Source organism: Hyla sarda, unplaced genomic scaffold (genome assembly GCF_029499605.1).
Source record: "Hyla sarda isolate aHylSar1 unplaced genomic scaffold, aHylSar1.hap1 scaffold_193, whole genome shotgun sequence".
In the NCBI taxonomy this organism is placed as follows: domain Eukaryota; kingdom Metazoa; phylum Chordata; class Amphibia; order Anura; family Hylidae; genus Hyla; species Hyla sarda.
Window position 1 is genome coordinate 1 of NW_026608585.1, and position 25,659 is coordinate 25,659.

The 25,659-nt window shown below is 45.1% G+C and overlaps 7 non-coding genes and 3 pseudogenes across 7 annotated transcripts; all 10 read right to left on the bottom strand.

Annotated features, from left to right (window-relative positions):
- On the bottom strand, positions 1-51 carry LOC130316441 (U2 spliceosomal RNA; annotated as a pseudogene; the record flags this gene model as incomplete).
- Positions 52-2,145: 2,094 nt separating this feature from the next.
- Positions 2,146-2,336, bottom strand: LOC130316393 (U2 spliceosomal RNA). The gene has a single exon (XR_008863730.1). It is a non-coding gene; the product is annotated as a U2 spliceosomal RNA (small nuclear RNA).
- Positions 2,337-4,430: 2,094 nt separating this feature from the next.
- Positions 4,431-4,621, bottom strand: LOC130316458 (U2 spliceosomal RNA). The gene has a single exon (XR_008863777.1). It is a non-coding gene; the product is annotated as a U2 spliceosomal RNA (small nuclear RNA).
- A 2,098-nt stretch (positions 4,622-6,719) lies between these two features.
- On the bottom strand, positions 6,720-6,910 carry LOC130316470 (U2 spliceosomal RNA). The gene has a single exon (XR_008863788.1). It is a non-coding gene; the product is annotated as a U2 spliceosomal RNA (small nuclear RNA).
- A 2,096-nt stretch (positions 6,911-9,006) lies between these two features.
- LOC130316482 (U2 spliceosomal RNA) lies at positions 9,007-9,197 on the bottom strand. The gene has a single exon (XR_008863799.1). It is a non-coding gene; the product is annotated as a U2 spliceosomal RNA (small nuclear RNA).
- A 2,093-nt stretch (positions 9,198-11,290) lies between these two features.
- Positions 11,291-11,481, bottom strand: LOC130316276 (U2 spliceosomal RNA). Its single transcript, XR_008863625.1, has one exon. It is a non-coding gene; the product is annotated as a U2 spliceosomal RNA (small nuclear RNA).
- A 2,090-nt stretch (positions 11,482-13,571) lies between these two features.
- Positions 13,572-13,762, bottom strand: LOC130316289 (U2 spliceosomal RNA). Its single transcript, XR_008863636.1, has one exon. It is a non-coding gene; the product is annotated as a U2 spliceosomal RNA (small nuclear RNA).
- Positions 13,763-15,860: 2,098 nt separating this feature from the next.
- Positions 15,861-16,067, bottom strand: LOC130316433 (U2 spliceosomal RNA; annotated as a pseudogene).
- Positions 16,068-21,093: 5,026 nt separating this feature from the next.
- LOC130316449 (U2 spliceosomal RNA) lies at positions 21,094-21,226 on the bottom strand (annotated as a pseudogene).
- A 2,068-nt stretch (positions 21,227-23,294) lies between these two features.
- LOC130316430 (U2 spliceosomal RNA) lies at positions 23,295-23,481 on the bottom strand. Its single transcript, XR_008863764.1, has one exon. It is a non-coding gene; the product is annotated as a U2 spliceosomal RNA (small nuclear RNA).
- Positions 23,482-25,659: the final 2,178 nt, after the last annotated feature.

Here is a 25,659-nt window from a genome sequence, read left to right on the forward strand (position 1 = left end):
TGATAAGAACAGATACTACACTTGATCTTAGCCAAAAGGCCGAGAAGCGATAACCGTGAAAGGGGCGGGCCCAACAAGGTCCCCTTCATGGGCACTATCACTGCTTGCTGTCAGGGAGGCTGCCAGACAATTTTCCATGCACACTCTGGGCTGGGGGGCAGTCAACCACCAGTACACACAGCAGAACCTAAACCCATACCATTATTGCTAAGCAGCAAGACAGGGGCCCATTGCACTCCCACGGGGCCTTTTTAAATGCAATCCATAACCCGGATTTGCCAGGAACCCTTCTTACTCCTCCTACTTGCATGTGACACTGGGCTTAGGATCTGCATAGGAAACACACACACAAGCACACACCTACCTTTGTTGCCTGCAGATGCCTCCTTGGCTGTCCCCAAACGGTATCAAACCAACACCCACGGGAAGCTGTAAGCATAGAGGACATGCCTGCACCCCATTGGACTTACCTGTGTGGGTTAAATCCGGGTTATTTGACAACCTATGGCGGTGATGGTTCTGCTCAGGCAGAGCAGTGCTGATGCTCCTCATAAAGCTGTCGCTGCTGTGAAGGTTCTAGGTGACATCACAAATCCCTTTGGTTACATACACAACAAAGCTGGGTTGTTGTTGTTTACACTCTGCAAGGCCTGTGGAAGTGAGTGACATCATAGCACTGTAGTTCTGAGGGTTCAAGATGGATGCAACAATCTCCTGTTGCTTCTATGAAGGCCGTAATAGACGACATCACCAAACAGCTCCATAGTCACATACACAGCAAAGGAGAGATGTTGTTTACACCTAGTGATGTCAGTGGTATTGAGTGACATCACAGCACAGTGCTAAGGCTCCTGGGCCTGGACACAGCAGCGGCTGCAATATCTCAACGGAGAATACGTTCATATCTATGTGTGTGTGTGCGCATATATATATATATATATATATATATATATATATATATATATATATTTCTCCGCCGAAATCACTTTTAAACCCATTTCCACCTTTTTTTCCCTTCTCTTCCTCTTACTTTTTTTTCACGTTTTTTTACGTTTTTCTCCTTTTCGCCTCTTTTCTGGGCGTATTATTCTTCTTTTTCTTCTTTTTTTTCGTCTAATGCATACCCCATCAGTGCAGCAATGCTTATTCAATACCGCCAGCAGATGGAGACACTGGGGGATAATTTTCTAAGGATTTATACTGATTTTTCCTGTCTGAATTTGTCGCACAGAAAGTTGCAGGCCAAATATGTGTGACATTTCTGCGACTTTAGCTTCTAGAGCATTTTTACAACATTATACATAGGTGCTGAATACATAAAAAGCGACTGTTCAGCGACAGACAAGTCGCATCGGCTGAAAGTAGGCCAGAATGTCAGTCCATGTTGGAGCAGGTTTAGATACAGTCTAAAGCATAGATCTCAAAGTCTGTGCACAGAATTTAGCAAGGGCCTCGCACCTTCTGATGCATCAGGTAGGTGCACAATAGCATAGCCTAACCCTCTGTACTTTGGTCTATATTGATGCGGGACATAGACAGCCAGCTGATGACCAATCCATTAGTGCAATGGATGGCTGGAAGCATTTGTCTTTGCCTTTGCAATACCACAGAAGCAATGCATGGTCAATGTACAGCAATGACACACCTGTGTGAACAGCCAGGAGACCCTCCCCCCCCCCCCCATGTTATGTTACATAGTTACATAGTTAGTACGGTCGAAAAAAGACATATGTCCATCACGTTCAACCAGGGAATTAAGGGGTAGGGGTGTGGCGCGATATTGGGGAAGGGATGAGATTTTATATTTCTTCATAAGCATTAATCTTATTTTGTCAATTAGGAACATTCAGCACCCACCCGCTATCAAGGCAGCTGCCTATCATGTCATGCCCTACCTGCACAGGTGTGCTGGCTACTCAAATGATCCAATTAAGGAGGCCATTTAGTCAGCAGCAGCAGAAGTCCTGTGCCTGGACGCTCCAACAGGGGCCAGACACAAGCAGAAGCAGAAGCAGCAGAAGCAGCAGCAGCACCACCTTTTGTTTTTTGGCTGCAGCAGCAGCAAGGCCCACAGGGCTGGCTAGCTGGCTAGCCAGCAAGCAGGTAGCAATGAAAGTAGGAATCTTTCTTTTTAACCCTGTAAGGGGGTGGTGCACTGTACCCGAAGATACTGCCATATCGGGTCAATGCATAGGGCGACGGAAGCAAGCTTCGAAATCGGCCCCCGTTCTCAAAAATCCATTTAATATATGGTCCCCAGATAGGGGACGTATCAGATATTAAACTGATAAGAACAGATACTACACTTGATCTTAGCCAAAAGGCCGAGAAGCGATAACCGTGAAAGGGGCGGGCCCAACAAGGTCCCCTTCATGGGCACTATCACTGCTTGCTGTCAGGGAGGCTGCCAGACAATTTTCCATGCACACTCTGGGCTGGGGGGCAGTCAACCACCAGTACACACAGCAGAACCTAAACCCATACCATTATTGCTAAGCAGCAAGACAGGGGCCCATTGCACTCCCACGGGGCCTTTTTAAATGCAATCCATAACCCGGATTTGCCAGGAACCCTTCTTACTCCTCCTACTTGCATGTGACACTGGGCTTAGGATCTGCATAGGAAACACACACACAAGCACACACCTACCTTTGTTGCCTGCAGATGCCTCCTTGGCTGTCCCCAAACGGTATCAAACCAACACCCACGGGAAGCTGTAAGCATAGAGGACATGCCTGCACCCCATTGGACTTACCTGTGTGGGTTAAATCCGGGTTATTTGACAACCTATGGCGGTGATGGTTCTGCTCAGGCAGAGCAGTGCTGATGCTCCTCATAAAGCTGTCGCTGCTGTGAAGGTTCTAGGTGACATCACAAATCCCTTTGGTTACATACACAACAAAGCTGGGTTGTTGTTGTTTACACTCTGCAAGGCCTGTGGAAGTGAGTGACATCATAGCACTGTAGTTCTGAGGGTTCAAGATGGATGCAACAATCTCCTGTTGCTTCTATGAAGGCCGTAATAGACGACATCACCAAACAGCTCCATAGTCACATACACAGCAAAGGAGAGATGTTGTTTACACCTAGTGATGTCAGTGGTATTGAGTGACATCACAGCACAGTGCTAAGGCTCCTGGGCCTGGACACAGCAGCGGCTGCAATATCTCAACGGAGAATACGTTTATATCTATGTGTGTGTGTGCGCATATATATATATATATATATATATATATATATATATATATATATATCTCCGCCGAAATCACTTTTAAACCCATTTCCACCTTTTTTTCCCTTCTCTTCCTCTTACTTTTTTTTCACGTTTTTTTACGTTTTTCTCCTTTTCGCCTCTTTTCTGGGCGTATTATTCTTCTTTTTCTTCTTTTTTTTCGTCAAATGCATACCCCATCAGTGCAGCAATGCTTATTCAATACCGCCAGCAGATGGAGACACTGGGGGATAATTTTCTAAGGATTTATACTGATTTTTCCTGTCTGAATTTGTCGCACAGAAAGTTGCAGGCCAAATATGTGTGACATTTCTGCGACTTTAGCTTCTAGAGCATTTTTACAACATTATACATAGGTGCTGAATACATAAAAAGCGACTGTTCAGCGACAGACAAGTCGCATCGGCTGAAAGTAGGCCAGAATGTCAGTCCATGTTGGAGCAGGTTTAGATACAGTCTAAAGCATAGATCTCAAAGTCTGTGCACAGAATTTAGCAAGGGCCTCGCACCTTCTGATGCATCAGGTAGGTGCACAATAGCATAGCCTAACCCTCTGTACTTTGGTCTATATTGATGCGGGACATAGACAGCCAGCTGATGACCAATCCATTAGTGCAATGGATGGCTGGAAGCATTTGTCTTTGCCTTTGCAATACCACAGAAGCAATGCATGGTCAATGTACAGCAATGACACACCTGTGTGAACAGCCAGGAGACCCCCCCCCCCCCCCCCCCATGTTATGTTACATAGTTACATAGTTAGTACGGTCGAAAAAAGACATATGTCCATCACGTTCAACCAGGGAATTAAGGGGTAGGGGTGTGGCGCGATATTGGGGAAGGGATGAGATTTTATATTTCTTCATAAGCATTAATCTTATTTTGTCAATTAGGAACATTCAGCACCCACCCGCTATCAAGGCAGCTGCCTATCATGTCATGCCCTACCTGCACAGGTGTGCTGGCTACTCAAATGATCCAATTAAGGAGGCCATTTAGTCAGCAGCAGCAGAAGTCCTGTGCCTGGACGCTCCAACAGGGGCCAGACACAAGCAGAAGCAGAAGCAGCAGAAGCAGCAGCAGCACCACCTTTTGTTTTTTGGCTGCAGCAGCAGCAAGGCCCACAGGGCTGGCTAGCTGGCTAGCCAGCAAGCAGGTAGCAATGAAAGTAGGAATCTTTCTTTTTAACCCTGTAAGGGGGTGGTGCACTGTACCCGAAGATACTGCCATATCGGGTCAATGCATAGGGCGACGGAAGCAAGCTTCGAAATCGGCCCCCGTTCTCAAAAATCCATTTAATATATGGTCCCCAGATAGGGGACGTATCAGATATTAAACTGATAAGAACAGATACTACACTTGATCTTAGCCAAAAGGCCGAGAAGCGATAACCGTGAAAGGGGCGGGCCCAACAAGGTCCCCTTCATGGGCACTATCACTGCTTGCTGTCAGGGAGGCTGCCAGACAATTTTCCATGCACACTCTGGGCTGGGGGGCAGTCAACCACCAGTACACACAGCAGAACCTAAACCCATACCATTATTGCTAAGCAGCAAGACAGGGGCCCATTGCACTCCCACGGGGCCTTTTTAAATGCAATCCATAACCCGGATTTGCCAGGAACCCTTCTTACTCCTCCTACTTGCATGTGACACTGGGCTTAGGATCTGCATAGGAAACACACACACAAGCACACACCTACCTTTGTTGCCTGCAGATGCCTCCTTGGCTGTCCCCAAACGGTATCAAACCAACACCCACGGGAAGCTGTAAGCATAGAGGACATGCCTGCACCCTATTGGACTTACCTGTGTGGGTTAAATCCGGGTTATTTGACAACCTATGGCGGTGATGGTTCTGCTCAGGCAGAGCAGTGCTGATGCTCCTCATAAAGCTGTCGCTGCTGTGAAGGTTCTAGGTGACATCACAAATCCCTTTGGTTACATACACAACAAAGCTGGGTTGTTGTTGTTTACACTCTGCAAGGCCTGTGGAAGTGAGTGACATCATAGCACTGTAGTTCTGAGGGTTCAAGATGGATGCAACAATCTCCTGTTGCTTCTATGAAGGCCGTAATAGACGACATCACCAAACAGCTCCATAGTCACATACACAGCAAAGGAGAGATGTTGTTTACACCTAGTGATGTCAGTGGTATTGAGTGACATCACAGCACAGTGCTAAGGCTCCTGGGCCTGGACACAGCAGCGGCTGCAATATCTCAACGGAGAATACGTTTATATCTATGTGTGTGTGTGCGCATATATATATATATATATATATATATATATATATATATATTTCTCCGCCGAAATCACTTTTAAACCCATTTCCACCTTTTTTTCCCTTCTCTTCCTCTTACTTTTTTTTCACGTTTTTTTACGTTTTTCTCCTTTTCGCCTCTTTTCTGGGCGTATTATTCTTCTTTTTCTTCTTTTTTTTCGTCTAATGCATACCCCATCAGTGCAGCAATGCTTATTCAATACCGCCAGCAGATGGAGACACTGGGGGATAATTTTCTAAGGATTTATACTGATTTTTCCTGTCTGAATTTGTCGCACAGAAAGTTGCAGGCCAAATATGTGTGACATTTCTGCGACTTTAGCTTCTAGAGCATTTTTACAACATTATACATAGGTGCTGAATACATAAAAAGCGACTGTTCAGCGACAGACAAGTCGCATCGGCTGAAAGTAGGCCAGAATGTCAGTCCATGTTGGAGCAGGTTTAGATACAGTCTAAAGCATAGATCTCAAAGTCTGTGCACAGAATTTAGCAAGGGCCTCGCACCTTCTGATGCATCAGGTAGGTGCACAATAGCATAGCCTAACCCTCTGTACTTTGGTCTATATTGATGCGGGACATAGACAGCCAGCTGATGACCAATCCATTAGTGCAATGGATGGCTGGAAGCATTTGTCTTTGCCTTTGCAATACCACAGAAGCAATGCATGGTCAATGTACAGCAATGACACACCTGTGTGAACAGCCAGGAGACCCCCCCCCCCCCCCCCCCCCCCCCCCATGTTATGTTACATAGTTACATAGTTAGTACGGTCGAAAAAAGACATATGTCCATCACGTTCAACCAGGGAATTAAGGGGTAGGGGTGTGGCGCGATATTGGGGAAGGGATGAGATTTTATATTTCTTCATAAGCATTAATCTTATTTTGTCAATTAGGAACATTCAGCACCCACCCGCTATCAAGGCAGCTGCCTATCATGTCATGCCCTACCTGCACAGGTGTGCTGGCTACTCAAATGATCCAATTAAGGAGGCCATTTAGTCAGCAGCAGCAGAAGTCCTGTGCCTGGACGCTCCAACAGGGGCCAGACACAAGCAGAAGCAGAAGCAGCAGAAGCAGCAGCAGCACCACCTTTTGTTTTTTGGCTGCAGCAGCAGCAAGGCCCACAGGGCTGGCTAGCTGGCTAGCCAGCAAGCAGGTAGCAATGAAAGTAGGAATCTTTCTTTTTAACCCTGTAAGGGGGTGGTGCACTGTACCCGAAGATACTGCCATATCGGGTCAATGCATAGGGCGACGGAAGCAAGCTTCGAAATCGGCCCCCGTTCTCAAAAATCCATTTAATATATGGTCCCCAGATAGGGGACGTATCAGATATTAAACTGATAAGAACAGATACTACACTTGATCTTAGCCAAAAGGCCGAGAAGCGATAACCGTGAAAGGGGCGGGCCCAACAAGGTCCCCTTCATGGGCACTATCACTGCTTGCTGTCAGGGAGGCTGCCAGACAATTTTCCATGCACACTCTGGGCTGGGGGGCAGTCAACCACCAGTACACACAGCAGAACCTAAACCCATACCATTATTGCTAAGCAGCAAGACAGGGGCCCATTGCACTCCCACGGGGCCTTTTTAAATGCAATCCATAACCCGGATTTGCCAGGAACCCTTCTTACTCCTCCTACTTGCATGTGACACTGGGCTTAGGATCTGCATAGGAAACACACACACAAGCACACACCTACCTTTGTTGCCTGCAGATGCCTCCTTGGCTGTCCCCAAACGGTATCAAACCAACACCCACGGGAAGCTGTAAGCATAGAGGACATGCCTGCACCCCATTGGACTTACCTGTGTGGGTTAAATCCGGGTTATTTGACAACCTATGGCGGTGATGGTTCTGCTCAGGCAGAGCAGTGCTGATGCTCCTCATAAAGCTGTCGCTGCTGTGAAGGTTCTAGGTGACATCACAAATCCCTTTGGTTACATACACAACAAAGCTGGGTTGTTGTTGTTTACACTCTGCAAGGCCTGTGGAAGTGAGTGACATCATAGCACTGTAGTTCTGAGGGTTCAAGATGGATGCAACAATCTCCTGTTGCTTCTATGAAGGCCGTAATAGACGACATCACCAAACAGCTCCATAGTCACATACACAGCAAAGGAGAGATGTTGTTTACACCTAGTGATGTCAGTGGTATTGAGTGACATCACAGCACAGTGCTAAGGCTCCTGGGCCTGGACACAGCAGCGGCTGCAATATCTCAACGGAGAATACGTTTATATCTATGTGTGTGTGTGCGCATATATATATATATATATATATATATATATATATATATATATATATTTCTCCGCCGAAATCACTTTTAAACCCATTTCCACCTTTTTTTCCCTTCTCTTCCTCTTACTTTTTTTTCACGTTTTTTTACGTTTTTCTCCTTTTCGCCTCTTTTCTGGGCGTATTATTCTTCTTTTTCTTCTTTTTTTTCGTCTAATGCATACCCCATCAGTGCAGCAATGCTTATTCAATACCGCCAGCAGATGGAGACACTGGGGGATAATTTTCTAAGGATTTATACTGATTTTTCCTGTCTGAATTTGTCGCACAGAAAGTTGCAGGCCAAATATGTGTGACATTTCTGCGACTTTAGCTTCTAGAGCATTTTTACAACATTATACATAGGTGCTGAATACATAAAAAGCGACTGTTCAGCGACAGACAAGTCGCATCGGCTGAAAGTAGGCCAGAATGTCAGTCCATGTTGGAGCAGGTTTAGATACAGTCTAAAGCATAGATCTCAAAGTCTGTGCACAGAATTTAGCAAGGGCCTCGCACCTTCTGATGCATCAGGTAGGTGCACAATAGCATAGCCTAACCCTCTGTACTTTGGTCTATATTGATGCGGGACATAGACAGCCAGCTGATGACCAATCCATTAGTGCAATGGATGGCTGGAAGCATTTGTCTTTGCCTTTGCAATACCACAGAAGCAATGCATGGTCAATGTACAGCAATGACACACCTGTGTGAACAGCCAGGAGACCCCCCCCCCCCCCCCCCCATGTTATGTTACATAGTTACATAGTTAGTACGGTCGAAAAAAGACATATGTCCATCACGTTCAACCAGGGAATTAAGGGGTAGGGGTGTGGCGCGATATTGGGGAAGGGATGAGATTTTATATTTCTTCATAAGCATTAATCTTATTTTGTCAATTAGGAACATTCAGCACCCACCCGCTATCAAGGCAGCTGCCTATCATGTCATGCCCTACCTGCACAGGTGTGCTGGCTACTCAAATGATCCAATTAAGGAGGCCATTTAGTCAGCAGCAGCAGAAGTCCTGTGCCTGGACGCTCCAACAGGGGCCAGACACAAGCAGAAGCAGAAGCAGCAGAAGCAGCAGCAGCACCACCTTTTGTTTTTTGGCTGCAGCAGCAGCAAGGCCCACAGGGCTGGCTAGCTGGCTAGCCAGCAAGCAGGTAGCAATGAAAGTAGGAATCTTTCTTTTTAACCCTGTAAGGGGGTGGTGCACTGTACCCGAAGATACTGCCATATCGGGTCAATGCATAGGGCGACGGAAGCAAGCTTCGAAATCGGCCCCCGTTCTCAAAAATCCATTTAATATATGGTCCCCAGATAGGGGACGTATCAGATATTAAACTGATAAGAACAGATACTACACTTGATCTTAGCCAAAAGGCCGAGAAGCGATAACCGTGAAAGGGGCGGGCCCAACAAGGTCCCCTTCATGGGCACTATCACTGCTTGCTGTCAGGGAGGCTGCCAGACAATTTTCCATGCACACTCTGGGCTGGGGGGCAGTCAACCACCAGTACACACAGCAGAACCTAAACCCATACCATTATTGCTAAGCAGCAAGACAGGGGCCCATTGCACTCCCACGGGGCCTTTTTAAATGCAATCCATAACCCGGATTTGCCAGGAACCCTTCTTACTCCTCCTACTTGCATGTGACACTGGGCTTAGGATCTGCATAGGAAACACACACACAAGCACACACCTACCTTTGTTGCCTGCAGATGCCTCCTTGGCTGTCCCCAAACGGTATCAAACCAACACCCACGGGAAGCTGTAAGCATAGAGGACATGCCTGCACCCCATTGGACTTACCTGTGTGGGTTAAATCCGGGTTATTTGACAACCTATGGCGGTGATGGTTCTGCTCAGGCAGAGCAGTGCTGATGCTCCTCATAAAGCTGTCGCTGCTGTGAAGGTTCTAGGTGACATCACAAATCCCTTTGGTTACATACACAACAAAGCTGGGTTGTTGTTGTTTACACTCTGCAAGGCCTGTGGAAGTGAGTGACATCATAGCACTGTAGTTCTGAGGGTTCAAGATGGATGCAACAATCTCCTGTTGCTTCTATGAAGGCCGTAATAGACGACATCACCAAACAGCTCCATAGTCACATACACAGCAAAGGAGAGATGTTGTTTACACCTAGTGATGTCAGTGGTATTGAGTGACATCACAGCACAGTGCTAAGGCTCCTGGGCCTGGACACAGCAGCGGCTGCAATATCTCAACGGAGAATACGTTTATATCTATGTGTGTGTGTGCGCATATATATATATATATATATATATATATATATATATATATATATTTCTCCGCCGAAATCACTTTTAAACCCATTTCCACCTTTTTTTCCCTTCTCTTCCTCTTACTTTTTTTTCACGTTTTTTTACGTTTTTCTCCTTTTCGCCTCTTTTCTGGGCGTATTATTCTTCTTTTTCTTCTTTTTTTTCGTCTAATGCATACCCCATCAGTGCAGCAATGCTTATTCAATACCGCCAGCAGATGGAGACACTGGGGGATAATTTTCTAAGGATTTATACTGATTTTTCCTGTCTGAATTTGTCGCACAGAAAGTTGCAGGCCAAATATGTGTGACATTTCTGCGACTTTAGCTTCTAGAGCATTTTTACAACATTATACATAGGTGCTGAATACATAAAAAGCGACTGTTCAGCGACAGACAAGTCGCATCGGCTGAAAGTAGGCCAGAATGTCAGTCCATGTTGGAGCAGGTTTAGATACAGTCTAAAGCATAGATCTCAAAGTCTGTGCACAGAATTTAGCAAGGGCCTCGCACCTTCTGATGCATCAGGTAGGTGCACAATAGCATAGCCTAACCCTCTGTACTTTGGTCTATATTGATGCGGGACATAGACAGCCAGCTGATGACCAATCCATTAGTGCAATGGATGGCTGGAAGCATTTGTCTTTGCCTTTGCAATACCACAGAAGCAATGCATGGTCAATGTACAGCAATGACACACCTGTGTGAACAGCCAGGAGACCCCCCCCCCCCCCCCCCATGTTATGTTACATAGTTACATAGTTAGTACGGTCGAAAAAAGACATATGTCCATCACGTTCAACCAGGGAATTAAGGGGTAGGGGTGTGGCGCGATATTGGGGAAGGGATGAGATTTTATATTTCTTCATAAGCATTAATCTTATTTTGTCAATTAGGAACATTCAGCACCCACCCGCTATCAAGGCAGCTGCCTATCATGTCATGCCCTACCTGCACAGGTGTGCTGGCTACTCAAATGATCCAATTAAGGAGGCCATTTAGTCAGCAGCAGCAGAAGTCCTGTGCCTGGACGCTCCAACAGGGGCCAGACACAAGCAGAAGCAGAAGCAGCAGAAGCAGCAGCAGCACCACCTTTTGTTTTTTGGCTGCAGCAGCAGCAAGGCCCACAGGGCTGGCTAGCTGGCTAGCCAGCAAGCAGGTAGCAATGAAAGTAGGAATCTTTCTTTTTAACCCTGTAAGGGGGTGGTGCACTGTACCCGAAGATACTGCCATATCGGGTCAATGCATAGGGCGACGGAAGCAAGCTTCGAAATCGGCCCCCGTTCTCAAAAATCCATTTAATATATGGTCCCCAGATAGGGGACGTATCAGATATTAAACTGATAAGAACAGATACTACACTTGATCTTAGCCAAAAGGCCGAGAAGCGATAACCGTGAAAGGGGCGGGCCCAACAAGGTCCCCTTCATGGGCACTATCACTGCTTGCTGTCAGGGAGGCTGCCAGACAATTTTCCATGCACACTCTGGGCTGGGGGGCAGTCAACCACCAGTACACACAGCAGAACCTAAACCCATACCATTATTGCTAAGCAGCAAGACAGGGGCCCATTGCACTCCCACGGGGCCTTTTTAAATGCAATCCATAACCCGGATTTGCCAGGAACCCTTCTTACTCCTCCTACTTGCATGTGACACTGGGCTTAGGATCTGCATAGGAAACACACACACAAGCACACACCTACCTTTGTTGCCTGCAGATGCCTCCTTGGCTGTCCCCAAACGGTATCAAACCAACACCCACGGGAAGCTGTAAGCATAGAGGACATGCCTGCACCCCATTGGACTTACCTGTGTGGGTTAAATCCGGGTTATTTGACAACCTATGGCGGTGATGGTTCTGCTCAGGCAGAGCAGTGCTGATGCTCCTCATAAAGCTGTCGCTGCTGTGAAGGTTCTAGGTGACATCACAAATCCCTTTGGTTACATACACAACAAAGCTGGGTTGTTGTTGTTTACACTCTGCAAGGCCTGTGGAAGTGAGTGACATCATAGCACTGTAGTTCTGAGGGTTCAAGATGGATGCAACAATCTCCTGTTGCTTCTATGAAGGCCGTAATAGACGACATCACCAAACAGCTCCATAGTCACATACACAGCAAAGGAGAGATGTTGTTTACACCTAGTGATGTCAGTGGTATTGAGTGACATCACAGCACAGTGCTAAGGCTCCTGGGCCTGGACACAGCAGCGGCTGCAATATCTCAACGGAGAATACGTTTATATCTATGTGTGTGTGTGCGCATATATATATATATATATATATATATATATATATATATATATTTCTCCGCCGAAATCACTTTTAAACCCATTTCCACCTTTTTTTCCCTTCTCTTCCTCTTACTTTTTTTTCACGTTTTTTTACGTTTTTCTCCTTTTCGCCTCTTTTCTGGGCGTATTATTCTTCTTTTTCTTCTTTTTTTTCGTCTAATGCATACCCCATCAGTGCAGCAATGCTTATTCAATACCGCCAGCAGATGGAGACACTGGGGGATAATTTTCTAAGGATTTATACTGATTTTTCCTGTCTGAATTTGTCGCACAGAAAGTTGCAGGCCAAATATGTGTGACATTTCTGCGACTTTAGCTTCTAGAGCATTTTTACAACATTATACATAGGTGCTGAATACATAAAAAGCGACTGTTCAGCGACAGACAAGTCGCATCGGCTGAAAGTAGGCCAGAATGTCAGTCCATGTTGGAGCAGGTTTAGATACAGTCTAAAGCATAGATCTCAAAGTCTGTGCACAGAATTTAGCAAGGGCCTCGCACCTTCTGATGCATCAGGTAGGTGCACAATAGCATAGCCTAACCCTCTGTACTTTGGTCTATATTGATGCGGGACATAGACAGCCAGCTGATGACCAATCCATTAGTGCAATGGATGGCTGGAAGCATTTGTCTTTGCCTTTGCAATACCACAGAAGCAATGCATGGTCAATGTACAGCAATGACACACCTGTGTGAACAGCCAGGAGACCCCCCCCCCCCCCCCCATGTTATGTTACATAGTTACATAGTTAGTACGGTCGAAAAAAGACATATGTCCATCACGTTCAACCAGGGAATTAAGGGGTAGGGGTGTGGCGCGATATTGGGGAAGGGATGAGATTTTATATTTCTTCATAAGCATTAATCTTATTTTGTCAATTAGGAACATTCAGCACCCACCCGCTATCAAGGCAGCTGCCTATCATGTCATGCCCTACCTGCACAGGTGTGCTGGCTACTCAAATGATCCAATTAAGGAGGCCATTTAGTCAGCAGCAGCAGAAGTCCTGTGCCTGGACGCTCCAACAGGGGCCAGACACAAGCAGAAGCAGAAGCAGCAGAAGCAGCAGCAGCACCACCTTTTGTTTTTTGGCTGCAGCAGCAGCAAGGCCCACAGGGCTGGCTAGCTGGCTAGCCAGCAAGCAGGTAGCAATGAAAGTAGGAATCTTTCTTTTTAACCCTGTAAGGGGGTGGTGCACTGTACCCGAAGATACTGCCATATCGGGTCAATGCATAGGGCGACGGAAGCAAGCTTCGAAATCGGCCCCCGTTCTCAAAAATCCATTTAATATATGGTCCCCAGATAGGGGACGTATCAGATATTAAACTGATAAGAACAGATACTACACTTGATCTTAGCCAAAAGGCCGAGAAGCGATAACCGTGAAAGGGGCGGGCCCAACAAGGTCCCCTTCATGGGCACTATCACTGCTTGCTGTCAGGGAGGCTGCCAGACAATTTTCCATGCACACTCTGGGCTGGGGGGCAGTCAACCACCAGTACACACAGCAGAACCTAAACCCATACCATTATTGCTAAGCAGCAAGACAGGGGCCCATTGCACTCCCACGGGGCCTTTTTAAATGCAATCCATAACCCGGATTTGCCAGGAACCCTTCTTACTCCTCCTACTTGCATGTGACACTGGGCTTAGGATCTGCATAGGAAACACACACACAAGCACACACCTACCTTTGTTGCCTGCAGATGCCTCCTTGGCTGTCCCCAAACGGTATCAAACCAACACCCACGGGAAGCTGTAAGCATAGAGGACATGCCTGCACCCCATTGGACTTACCTGTGTGGGTTAAATCCGGGTTATTTGACAACCTATGGCGGTGATGGTTCTGCTCAGGCAGAGCAGTGCTGATGCTCCTCATAAAGCTGTCGCTGCTGTGAAGGTTCTAGGTGACATCACAAATCCCTTTGGTTACATACACAACAAAGCTGGGTTGTTGTTGTTTACACTCTGCAAGGCCTGTGGAAGTGAGTGACATCATAGCACTGTAGTTCTGAGGGTTCAAGATGGATGCAACAATCTCCTGTTGCTTCTATGAAGGCCGTAATAGACGACATCACCAAACAGCTCCATAGTCACATACACAGCAAAGGAGAGATGTTGTTTACACCTAGTGATGTCAGTGGTATTGAGTGACATCACAGCACAGTGCTAAGGCTCCTGGGCCTGGACACAGCAGCGGCTGCAATATCTCAACGGAGAATACGTTTATATCTATGTGTGTGTGTGCGCATATATATATATATATATATATATATATATATATATATATATATATTTCTCCGCCGAAATCACTTTTAAACCCATTTCCACCTTTTTTTCCCTTCTCTTCCTCTTACTTTTTTTTCACGTTTTTTTACGTTTTTCTCCTTTTCGCCTCTTTTCTGGGCGTATTATTCTTCTTTTTCTTCTTTTTTTTCGTCTAATGCATACCCCATCAGTGCAGCAATGCTTATTCAATACCGCCAGCAGATGGAGACACTGGGGGATAATTTTCTAAGGATTTATACTGATTTTTCCTGTCTGAATTTGTCGCACAGAAAGTTGCAGGCCAAATATGTGTGACATTTCTGCGACTTTAGCTTCTAGAGCATTTTTACAACATTATACATAGGTGCTGAATACATAAAAAGCGACTGTTCAGCGACAGACAAGTCGCATCGGCTGAAAGTAGGCCAGAATGTCAGTCCATGTTGGAGCAGGTTTAGATACAGTCTAAAGCATAGATCTCAAAGTCTGTGCACAGAATTTAGCAAGGGCCTCGCACCTTCTGATGCATCAGGTAGGTGCACAATAGCATAGCCTAACCCTCTGTACTTTGGTCTATATTGATGCGGGACATAGACAGCCAGCTGATGACCAATCCATTAGTGCAATGGATGGCTGGAAGCATTTGTCTTTGCCTTTGCAATACCACAGAAGCAATGCATGGTCAATGTACAGCAATGACACACCTGTGTGAACAGCCAGGAGACCCCCCCCCCCCCCCCCCATGTTATGTTACATAGTTACATAGTTAGTACGGTCGAAAAAAGACATATGTCCATCACGTTCAACCAGGGAATTAAGGGGTAGGGGTGTGGCGCGATATTGGGGAAGGGATGAGATTTTATATTTCTTCATAAGCATTAATCTTATTTTGTCAATTAGGAACATTCAGCACCCACCCGCTATCAAGGCAGCTGCCTATCATGTCATGCCCTACCTGCACAGGTGTGCTGGCTACTCAAATGATCCAATTAAGGAGGCCATTTAGTCAGCAGCAGCAGAAGTCCTGTGCCTGGACGCTCCAACAGGGGCCAGACACAAGCAGAAGCAGAAGCAGCAGAAGCACCACCTTTTGTTTTTTGGCTGCAGCAGCAGCAGCAGCAGCAGCAAGGCCCACAGGGCTGGCTAGCTGGCTAGCCAGCAAGCAGGTAGCAATGAAAGTAGGAATCTTTCTTTTTAACCCTGTAAGGGGGTGGTGCACTGTACCCGAAGATACTGCCATATCGGGTCAATGCATAGGGCGACGGAAGCAAGCTTCGAAATCGGCCCCCGTTCTCAAAAATCCATTTAATATATGGTCCCCAGATAGGGGACGTATCAGATATTAAACTGATAAGAACAGATTTTTTTTTTTTTAACTTGACTACCCTTACGGGGGCAACTTTATTAAAAATTAAATAATATTAACAAAGTTGTGCAAATATGTCAATAAATACAGTTACATATAAATAACATATTTACAACATATTAAAACATAAAATGGGCACTTGGTGGCTTTACAAGATAGAATTCCATTCTTTTAAAAACCATTTTCTAGATAAAAGCGGAAATCTCTTCTTGTCTAAAAGATAGTACTGGTACATTTCATAAAAACAGATAGATAAAATGTCCTTCACAGATAAAACCTCATGCTTGAACAATAAAATATTCCTGGCCTTCCACAGAGCTGCCTTCACACAGTTTATGATCTTCCATGCAATAGTCTCTTGAGTCCGTGTTGGGCATTCCAGGCAACCATAAAAAACCACTGCAATATTTAAGTCTTTTAGTCCAGTTATCCTTTTTACCAGAGGGAGTATCTTTGTCCATATTTTCTGCGAGTAAAAACAAGTCCATATTAGATGGTGCACGGTCTCCTCTTGTCGGCATCCCTCCCTCGGGCAGGTTGCAGAGTTGGATAATCCTCTTCGGTGCTGGAATGCCCGGCATGGAAGACACTCGTGTGCGCAGCTCCAGGCCAGGTCCTTCTGTGAATTAAAAAGATAATTAATACTCAACATCTTCCAAATCTGTATACACTTCTGTTCGTTAAAATTTTTGATGGGAGTCACGGTACTGGTTTCTTTTATTTCCTTTAGTAGTTTTTTGCTATTGCACAGATCCTGAACACTTTTACCTTTAAAATTATATAAGTTTAAAATTTTTCCTAAAATCATGTATTGAGGGGGTAAATTCAAAGAATAAGGGCAACTTAAAACTGTAGAAAACCAGCCGTTCCTCCGCATAAAATAACCAGTATTAAAACGAACAAAATAAGACCAGTAGCTATCTTTAAAAACAGTAGTAAAACACATGCTAAAAAACTTTATTAAAAGGAAAGCTTTAAAATCTGGAAAATCCTTACCGCCCCTGGAGTTCGGTTTTATCACAATTTGTCTCTTTAATTTTTCGCTCTTAGAACTCCAAAAGAAAGTAAAACAAGCTTTTGTTATTTTCTTTAGAACCATTTCGGGGGGTGGGAAAACCAGACTTAAATACAATAAAATAGGTAAAAGCACCATTTTTGTAATTAAAACCTTCCCTTCCATTGTAAGTTCTCGCATGTTCCACATACATATTTTCTTATTTATTTTCTGAGCCACCAAGTCCCAGCTATTAAAACCATTATTAGACTCGTCAAAGGAGACACCTAAAATCTGCACCGACTCAGACACAGGGACGGGCACATCATACAAAGGCATTCCGCCTATGTTTAAAATGTTACTTTTGTTAAAATTGACTTTAAAACCGGAGGCACAATTAAAATATTGAATCTGTTTTAGCGTCTTCTGAAGCGATGGGGTGTCCCTGCAAAACACCGCAACATCGTCCATGTACCCCACTACCTTCGCCTCTAGTCCCCCTCCTCCTGGCAGGGGGACTCCATGGATCTGCTTATCCTTTCGTATTGTACATAAAAGAGGCTCTATTGCGCAAATGAAGAGTAGTGGGGACAAGGGACACCCCTGCTTCACTCCGGAATTTAAAATCACGCCCTGTGTCTTAAAACCATTTACTAAAATTTTACTAGTACAGTTATCATAAAAAGCTCTAAGAGACAATAAAAAGCCATCAGGTATACCCATTTTCTCTAAAACCTTAAAAAGATAAAAATGTGACACCCTGTCGAAAGCTTTTTCAAAATCTATGGATAAAACCGCCAGCTTTCCTTTTCTTAATTTGGTGTCGCTAATTACATCCTTTAAAAGGTTTAGGTTCTCCCATAAACTCCTCCCAGGCACCCCACAGACTTGGTTTGTATGAATTATTTTATGGATTACGTTCTTTAAGCGGTTAGCACACAGTTTCGCCATTATTTTATAGTCGCAGTTCAGAAGGGTGATTGGTCTCCAGTTTTTGAGTTCCGACCGGTCTCCCTTTTTGAATAGCAGGGAGACATCACCCTTCTTCCATGAGCCTGGGAGGATTTTAGACTTAAAGACTTCCGTAAAAAGGGAGAACAAATCTTCTTTTAAAATACCATAAAAAGTAACATAAAATTCAATGGGTATACCATCCGGCCCAGGCACTTTACCTGTTTTAAAACTCTTGACGGTCTCTAAAATCTCCTGCTCTGAAATATTCTGCAATAAAAAAGACTGTGAGACAGGATCTAAAAAATTGGTGATCTCCTTTAACGAGTCATTCATAAAACATTCATCAATGTGTTTTACATTAAAAAGATCCGCATAAAACTCTTGCACCTTTTTTAAAATACCCTGTACATCATTCACTCCTTCAATGTTTTCTATTAACCTTCTATTTTCATGTATTTTCTTAAAAAAATACCTGGAGCAGGTCTCGTTTTCCTCAAGATGCTGTATTCGAGACCTAAAGATAATTTCTTTTCCTTTCTGCTCCAGGCACTTAGTTATTTCTTTTTTAAGATCATGTACCTCCTTCTCCACCTCCATCCCATGTGCTCTGAATTTGTACAGGGTTTGCAGACGAGTATTTAGGATATTATAAAATTCACGTTTTTCTTTAGCTTTCCTAACCCCAACACGGATAAAAAATTCTTTTATTTTTAGTTTCATTTTTTCCCACCAGATACTGGTGGGAGTGTTGGGGTCTTTTACTCGTCTGCATTCCTTGTAAAAGGTGATAAAATCTGATAAAACCTGCGGATCTTCTAAAAGGGACACGTTTAACTTCCAGGCATTCCTACCAGTTCTCCTTTTAAAATCACTTTTAACTTTAAAATACAATAATTTATGGTCAGAAAAAACATTGGTAAAAAGATCACAGTTAAAAGGCAGTACTTGATAAGAACAAAAAATAAAATCTATCCTGGAGCTACAGCTTGCATTGCTCCAGGTAACACCGTCTTCCTCTGGTACGTTAAAATTACATTTTTTAAAAACATCAGTGAGATTAAAATCTAAAATCAAGTTTTTTAACATAAAAGACGTCTTATCATAGTTCCTACTCACTGCGTTCGAAAAACGGCGTTCTCCCCTTAAAATACAATTAAAATCACCTGATAAAACAAGAGGACTAGAATTGTTAATAAAAAGGGGTAAAATCTCCAACATTTTTATTCTTTCATTCTTATCAGGAGAACCATAAAAATTTAAAAACTGCCATTTAATACCATTAATAAAAGCGCTGACCAATAAAATTCTGCCTGGTAAAATTTCGTTAAAACTCTCAATTAAAACGTTCCCTTTAAAAAGTATGGCGACCCCTGCTGATCTGGACTCATTTGATCCAGACCAGACTGATGGACCGTGCACCCAATCATCTTCATATTCTTTATAATTTAATCTGTGCGGGATGCCACATTCCTGCAGGAAAAGGACGGAAGCAGCAAAAACCGACAAGTAATTAAATAGGGCAACCCTTCTTACTCTGGCGCTCACACTTCTCACGTTCAAGGACAGACCGGACAACTCAGCCATGGGAATGTACAAGAAAACGTCTTACACCTCTGATTCCCCCTCCGAAGCCTCATACCCCCCAAAATCTGACTCAACTGTACGCATAGAGGAAGCAGGAGAGGAGGCACCATCACTCAGCCGACCCCCCTCCTCCATCATGATTGAGGCATAGTTGTTCTCGGGCATCCTGGCAATCAGGGCTCCAGACTCATTGGGTTCTTCCACCTCTTGCCCCTCCATAGGGGTCGGGTGTTCACTTAGTTCCGTCTCTGGTACCTCAGAGACGGTCACCCCTGAAACCTCCTCCTGGCAGGGAGGAGGGGGGGTATCCCCTATGGGGACCTGTGGAGGAACGTCACTTGGGTTCCCTGCATCCGCAGGTACTTCCATCGGCTCCCCCTGGACCGCCTCCGAATAGAGTCTTCTGGAGCCCCTCCGCCTTTTAACCTTCACCTCTCCACCCGGATCATCGCTCTCAGGGGGACCCTGAGCCAGAGGTTGCTGAGGAGCGGATTCGGCCGCCGTCCGCTCCTCTCTTAACCCAGCATGCTCCTGGGGGCCAGTTTTTTCACCACTTGCACGTTTTTTGGCCATCCTCTGCTCTTTAGGGTCCCCTCCTTTTGACTGAGGGGGGTCTTTCTCCTTCTCCATCTCACCGCTTACCTCTTGTGGGGGGGTAATCACTGGCTCTGCTTGCCTCGGCTGGTGTCCCGGTTGCTGTCCTTGCTGCCTCCAGGGTTGCCACTGCTGCTCCGTCCTATGTCTGTGGGGACAAGAGGAGAAAAGGTGACCGAATTGTTGACAGAAATTGCACCTCCCTCCTCTTGTGCATTTCTCTGTCTCGTGCTGTGTGCTACCACATTTTTTGCATGTACTTTCACAGTTTTCTTTTGTGTGTCCATATCTGTGACACTTCCTGCAGTAGCTTGGCATCCCCGCATAAAAGAGGTCGCCACACATATTATTTATTTTAAAACGAGCTGGTGGTAGTTGAATTCCCCCTGGCAATCTGTCATCTTTTTTGCATGTAACCTGAAATCTCCACTTAGATGTCCAGATGCCACAGCTGTTCATGATTTTTCCTCTGCACTCAACCTTACTAAAATAGACTTGTAAAAACAACTCAACATCGTGTAGGTTGGCGAAAGGGGAATACATCTTTACTACCACCAGCTTAATATCGTCTAGAACGTGCTCAATAATCCGGACACCCTGAAGCTTTTTGTCTTTACTCGCAGCAGCTCTGGTAACAAAATCTCTGTGGATGCCATTTTGTGTGAACGTCACATCAAAAATTTTACGCTTCGGGTAGTCCTGGATTGCCAATATCTCGCCCTTCTGTATTCCGAAAACTCCTCCGAGCACGTCCTCTACTACGAATTTCAAATCGTCCGCCCTTTTGGTATCATCCGTGAGAATGACTCTCACGGTGTTTTTGATCCTTGCGTATGCCGGCACAGAACCTGGATCCGGATCATCATCCATGGTTCTAACCTCTCTCCACCCGAAGGTCTTGAGAGGCGATCGCTACTCGTTACCCTGGGACTAGGCCCTCTCCCCAATAGCAACAAGTGGGTGAAGCCCAGGCAATAAACCTGGGCGATCCCACAAGGCCGAGGAGAGGGGTACCCGAGTACCTTCTGACCAGATCTCCTGTATTACTACACTTGATCTTAGCCAAAAGGCCGAGAAGCGATAACCGTGAAAGGGGCGGGCCCAACAAGGTCCCCTTCATGGGCACTATCACTGCTTGCTGTCAGGGAGGCTGCCAGACAATTTTCCATGCACACTCTGGGCTGGGGGGCAGTCAACCACCAGTACACACAGCAGAACCTAAACCCATACCATTATTGCTAAGCAGCAAGACAGGGGCCCATTGCACTCCCACGGGGCCTTTTTAAATGCAATCCATAACCCGGATTTGCCAGGAACCCTTCTTACTCCTCCTACTTGCATGTGACACTGGGCTTAGGATCTGCATAGGAAACACACACACAAGCACACACCTACCTTTGTTGCCTGCAGATGCCTCCTTGGCTGTCCCCAAACGGTATCAAACCAACACCCACGGGAAGCTGTAAGCATAGAGGACATGCCTGCACCCCATTGGACTTACCTGTGTGGGTTAAATCCGGGTTATTTGACAACCTATGGCGGTGATGGTTCTGCTCAGGCAGAGCAGTGCTGATGCTCCTCATAAAGCTGTCGCTGCTGTGAAGGTTCTAGGTGACATCACAAATCCCTTTGGTTACATACACAACAAAGCTGGGTTGTTGTTGTTTACACTCTGCAAGGCCTGTGAAAGTGAGTGACATCATAGCACTGTAGTTCTGAGGGTTCAAGATGGATGCAACAATCTCCTGTTGCTTCTATGAAGGCCGTAATAGACGACATCACCAAACAGCTCCATAGTCACATACACAGCAAAGGAGAGATGTTGTTTACACCTAGTGATGTCAGTGGTATTGAGTGACATCACAGCACAGTGCTAAGGCTCCTGGGCCTGGACACAGCAGCGGCTGCAATATCTCAACGGAGAATACGTTTATATCTATGTGTGTGTGTGCGCATATATATATATATATATATATATATTTCTCCGCCGAAATCACTTTTAAACCCATTTCCACCTTTTTTTCCCTTCTCTTCCTCTTACTTTTTTTTCACGTTTTTTTACGTTTTTCTCCTTTTCGCCTCTTTTCTGGGCGTATTATTCTTCTTTTTCTTCTTTTTTTTCGTCTAATGCATACCCCATCAGTGCAGCAATGCTTATTCAATACCGCCAGCAGATGGAGACACTGGGGGATAATTTTCTAAGGATTTATACTGATTTTTCCTGTCTGAATTTGTCGCACAGAAAGTTGCAGGCCAAATATGTGTGACATTTCTGCGACTTTAGCTTCTAGAGCATTTTTACAACATTATACATAGGTGCTGAATACATAAAAAGCGACTGTTCAGCGACAGACAAGTCGCATCGGCTGAAAGTAGGCCAGAATGTCAGTCCATGTTGGAGCAGGTTTAGATACAGTCTAAAGCATAGATCTCAAAGTCTGTGCACAGAATTTAGCAAGGGCCTCGCACCTTCTGATGCATCAGGTAGGTGCACAATAGCATAGCCTAACCCTCTGTACTTTGGTCTATATTGATGCGGGACATAGACAGCCAGCTGATGACCAATCCATTAGTGCAATGGATGGCTGGAAGCATTTGTCTTTGCCTTTGCAATACCACAGAAGCAATGCATGGTCAATGTACAGCAATGACACACCTGTGTGAACAGCCAGGAGACCCCCCCCCCCATGTTATGTTACATAGTTACATAGTTAGTACGGTCGAAAAAAGACATATGTCCATCACGTTCAACCAGGGAATTAAGGGGTAGGGGTGTGGCGCGATATTGGGGAAGGGATGAGATTTTATATTTCTTCATAAGCATTAATCTTATTTTGTCAATTAGGAACATTCAGCACCCACCCGCTATCAAGGCAGCTGCCTATCATGTCATGCCCTACCTGCACAGGTGTGCTGGCTACTCAAATGATCCAATTAAGGAGGCCATTTAGTCAGCAGCAGCAGAAGTCCTGTGCCTGGACGCTCCAACAGGGGCCAGACACAAGCAGAAGCAGAAGCAGCAGAAGCAGCAGCAGCACCACCTTTTGTTTTTTGGCTGCAGCAGCAGCAAGGCCCACAGGGCTGGCTAGCTGGCTAGCCAGCAAGCAGGTAGCAATGAAAGTAGGAATCTTTCTTTTTAACCCTGTAAGGGGGTGGTGCACTGTACCCGAAGATACTGCCATATCGGGTCAATGCATAGGGCGACGGAAGCAAGCTTCGAAATCGGCCCCCGTTCTCAAAAATCCATTTAATATATGGTCCCCAGATAGGGGACGTATCAGATATTAAACTGATAAGAACAGATTTTTTTTTTTAAGTTAGCCCTCAGAAACTCAATCAGAGTTCCAAGATCTTATTTGAACTCGATTGTTGCTCATCATCAGGTAACCCATTTTTTATTTCTTCTTAACACTAATGACCACAAAATAAAATCAATAAAAAAGATTTAACCAGAAAAAAAAAAACATACACATTTACAATAACAAACAAACATTGCTTTCACCAGTAATTAATCAGAGAGACATTCCATTTCTCCAGGCATATACCATTAGGAAATCTATCATTCCACGGTTTATCGTTCCTCTTATCATCTGTCTTTTTACCGGAAGTCCCAACCAAGATGGAACTTTATAAGTGTCCAAAAATCTGTCCATATCAGCTTGAAATGAAAAATACACTTTGTCTCTAGCTTCCTCGTACCGATTTTCATATTTCGACCTTAATTCCATTAAATCCATATCAAATGGTCTTCTTTCCTTTTTTGGCATATTTTCCAACATGCCATCCAAAACACCTCCAAATTCCATTGGTACATAAACCTCTTCTTTCTTTTTCTTTTCTTCAGCCACTTTTCTGGCTGGAACTTCCTCCAACTCAGGTTCTCCAATTTCTTCTTCTTCCCTACTCCTTTTAGCTGTTTCCTTTTTTGTTGTTTGTTTCTTGGGACATACATTTACCAGGTGATCTTCCTCACCGCACAGATGACACTTCTTTTTTTTGTTGTTGTTGCAGGTGTCTGCTTCATGACCTCCCTCCTGGCACTTATAGCACCATGAGTGAGTACATAGGTCTTTCCCGTGCCCGTATTGTTTACATTTACGGCAAAATTCCTCCATCCCTGAATAGAACAAGTCACCATTGACCGATCCAATTTTGAATCGCCCAGGTGGATAAATCACTTTACCGTCAGGTTCCTTTTTAAATTTAACTTTAAATTTCCATTTTGTAGTCCATAGGCCATATTGGTTCAGGACTTTTCCCTTTGACAGAATATTGTCACAGAATCTAGAAAGAAAAGTCTCAATGTCTTTTTCCAGTATATATGGACTATACATCCTTACCGTCAATATTTTCTCCTGGTTCGGAAAATGCGGGGTCACCTCCACACCCTCCAAAACTGGATTGGCCTTCTTTTGCTGGTACTTGCTGCAAAAAAAATTAAAGTCCTCTTCAGAAGCCAATATAACATCGTAGTGTCCATTTCTTGGGAATTCAAGCATAGACAGGATTTGTTCCTTCTTAATTTCCAGCAACTTGAATAAGATCTCCTCGACCACGAAACATAATCCTTTTCCTCTCTTGCAGGTATCCAATAAGGAAATCCGAACTCCATTTCTGAGCTTAGCATACTCAGGGATGCCTTCTGATGATGCTCCACTTGATCCAGCCATGTCCATCAGGATAAACACCTCCCCCACTGTAAGCAGGTAGGTGGTGGTGATCGCTCCCCGTTGTCTGGGGACTAAGCCGGCTCCCTAATAGCAGCAGGGGGGTGAAGTCCCTCCGTTAAGAAGGACGATCCCCCCAGGCAAAGGAGCCGGGTACCCCAGACACCCTCTGGCCAGACCAAGTGAGCAGAACTACACTTGATCTTAGCCAAAAGGCCGAGAAGCGATAACCGTAAGAGGGGCGGGCCCAACAAGGTCCCCTTCATGGGCACTATCACTGCTTGCTGTCAGGGAGGCTGCCAGACAATTTTCCATGCACACTCTGGGCTGGGGGGCAGTCAACCACCAGTACACACAGCAGAACCTAAACCCATACCATTATTGCTAAGCAGCAAGACAGGGGCCCATTGCACTCCCACGGGGCCTTTTTAAATGCAATCCATAACCCGGATTTGCCAGGAACCCTTCTTACTCCTCCTACTTGCATGTGACACTGGGCTTAGGATCTGCATAGGAAACACACACACAAGCACACACCTACCTTTGTTGCCTGCAGATGCCTCCTTGGCTGTCCCCAAACGGTATCAAACCAACACCCACGGGAAGCTGTAAGCATAGAGGACATGCCTGCACCCCATTGGACTTACCTGTGTGGGTTAAATCCGGGTTATTTGACAACCTATGGCGGTGATGGTTCTGCTCAGGCAGAGCAGTGCTGATGCTCCTCATAAAGCTGTCGCTGCTGTGAAGGTTCTAGGTGACATCACAAATCCCTTTGGTTACATACACAACAAAGCTGGGTTGTTGTTGTTTACACTCTGCAAGGCCTGTGGAAGTGAGTGACATCA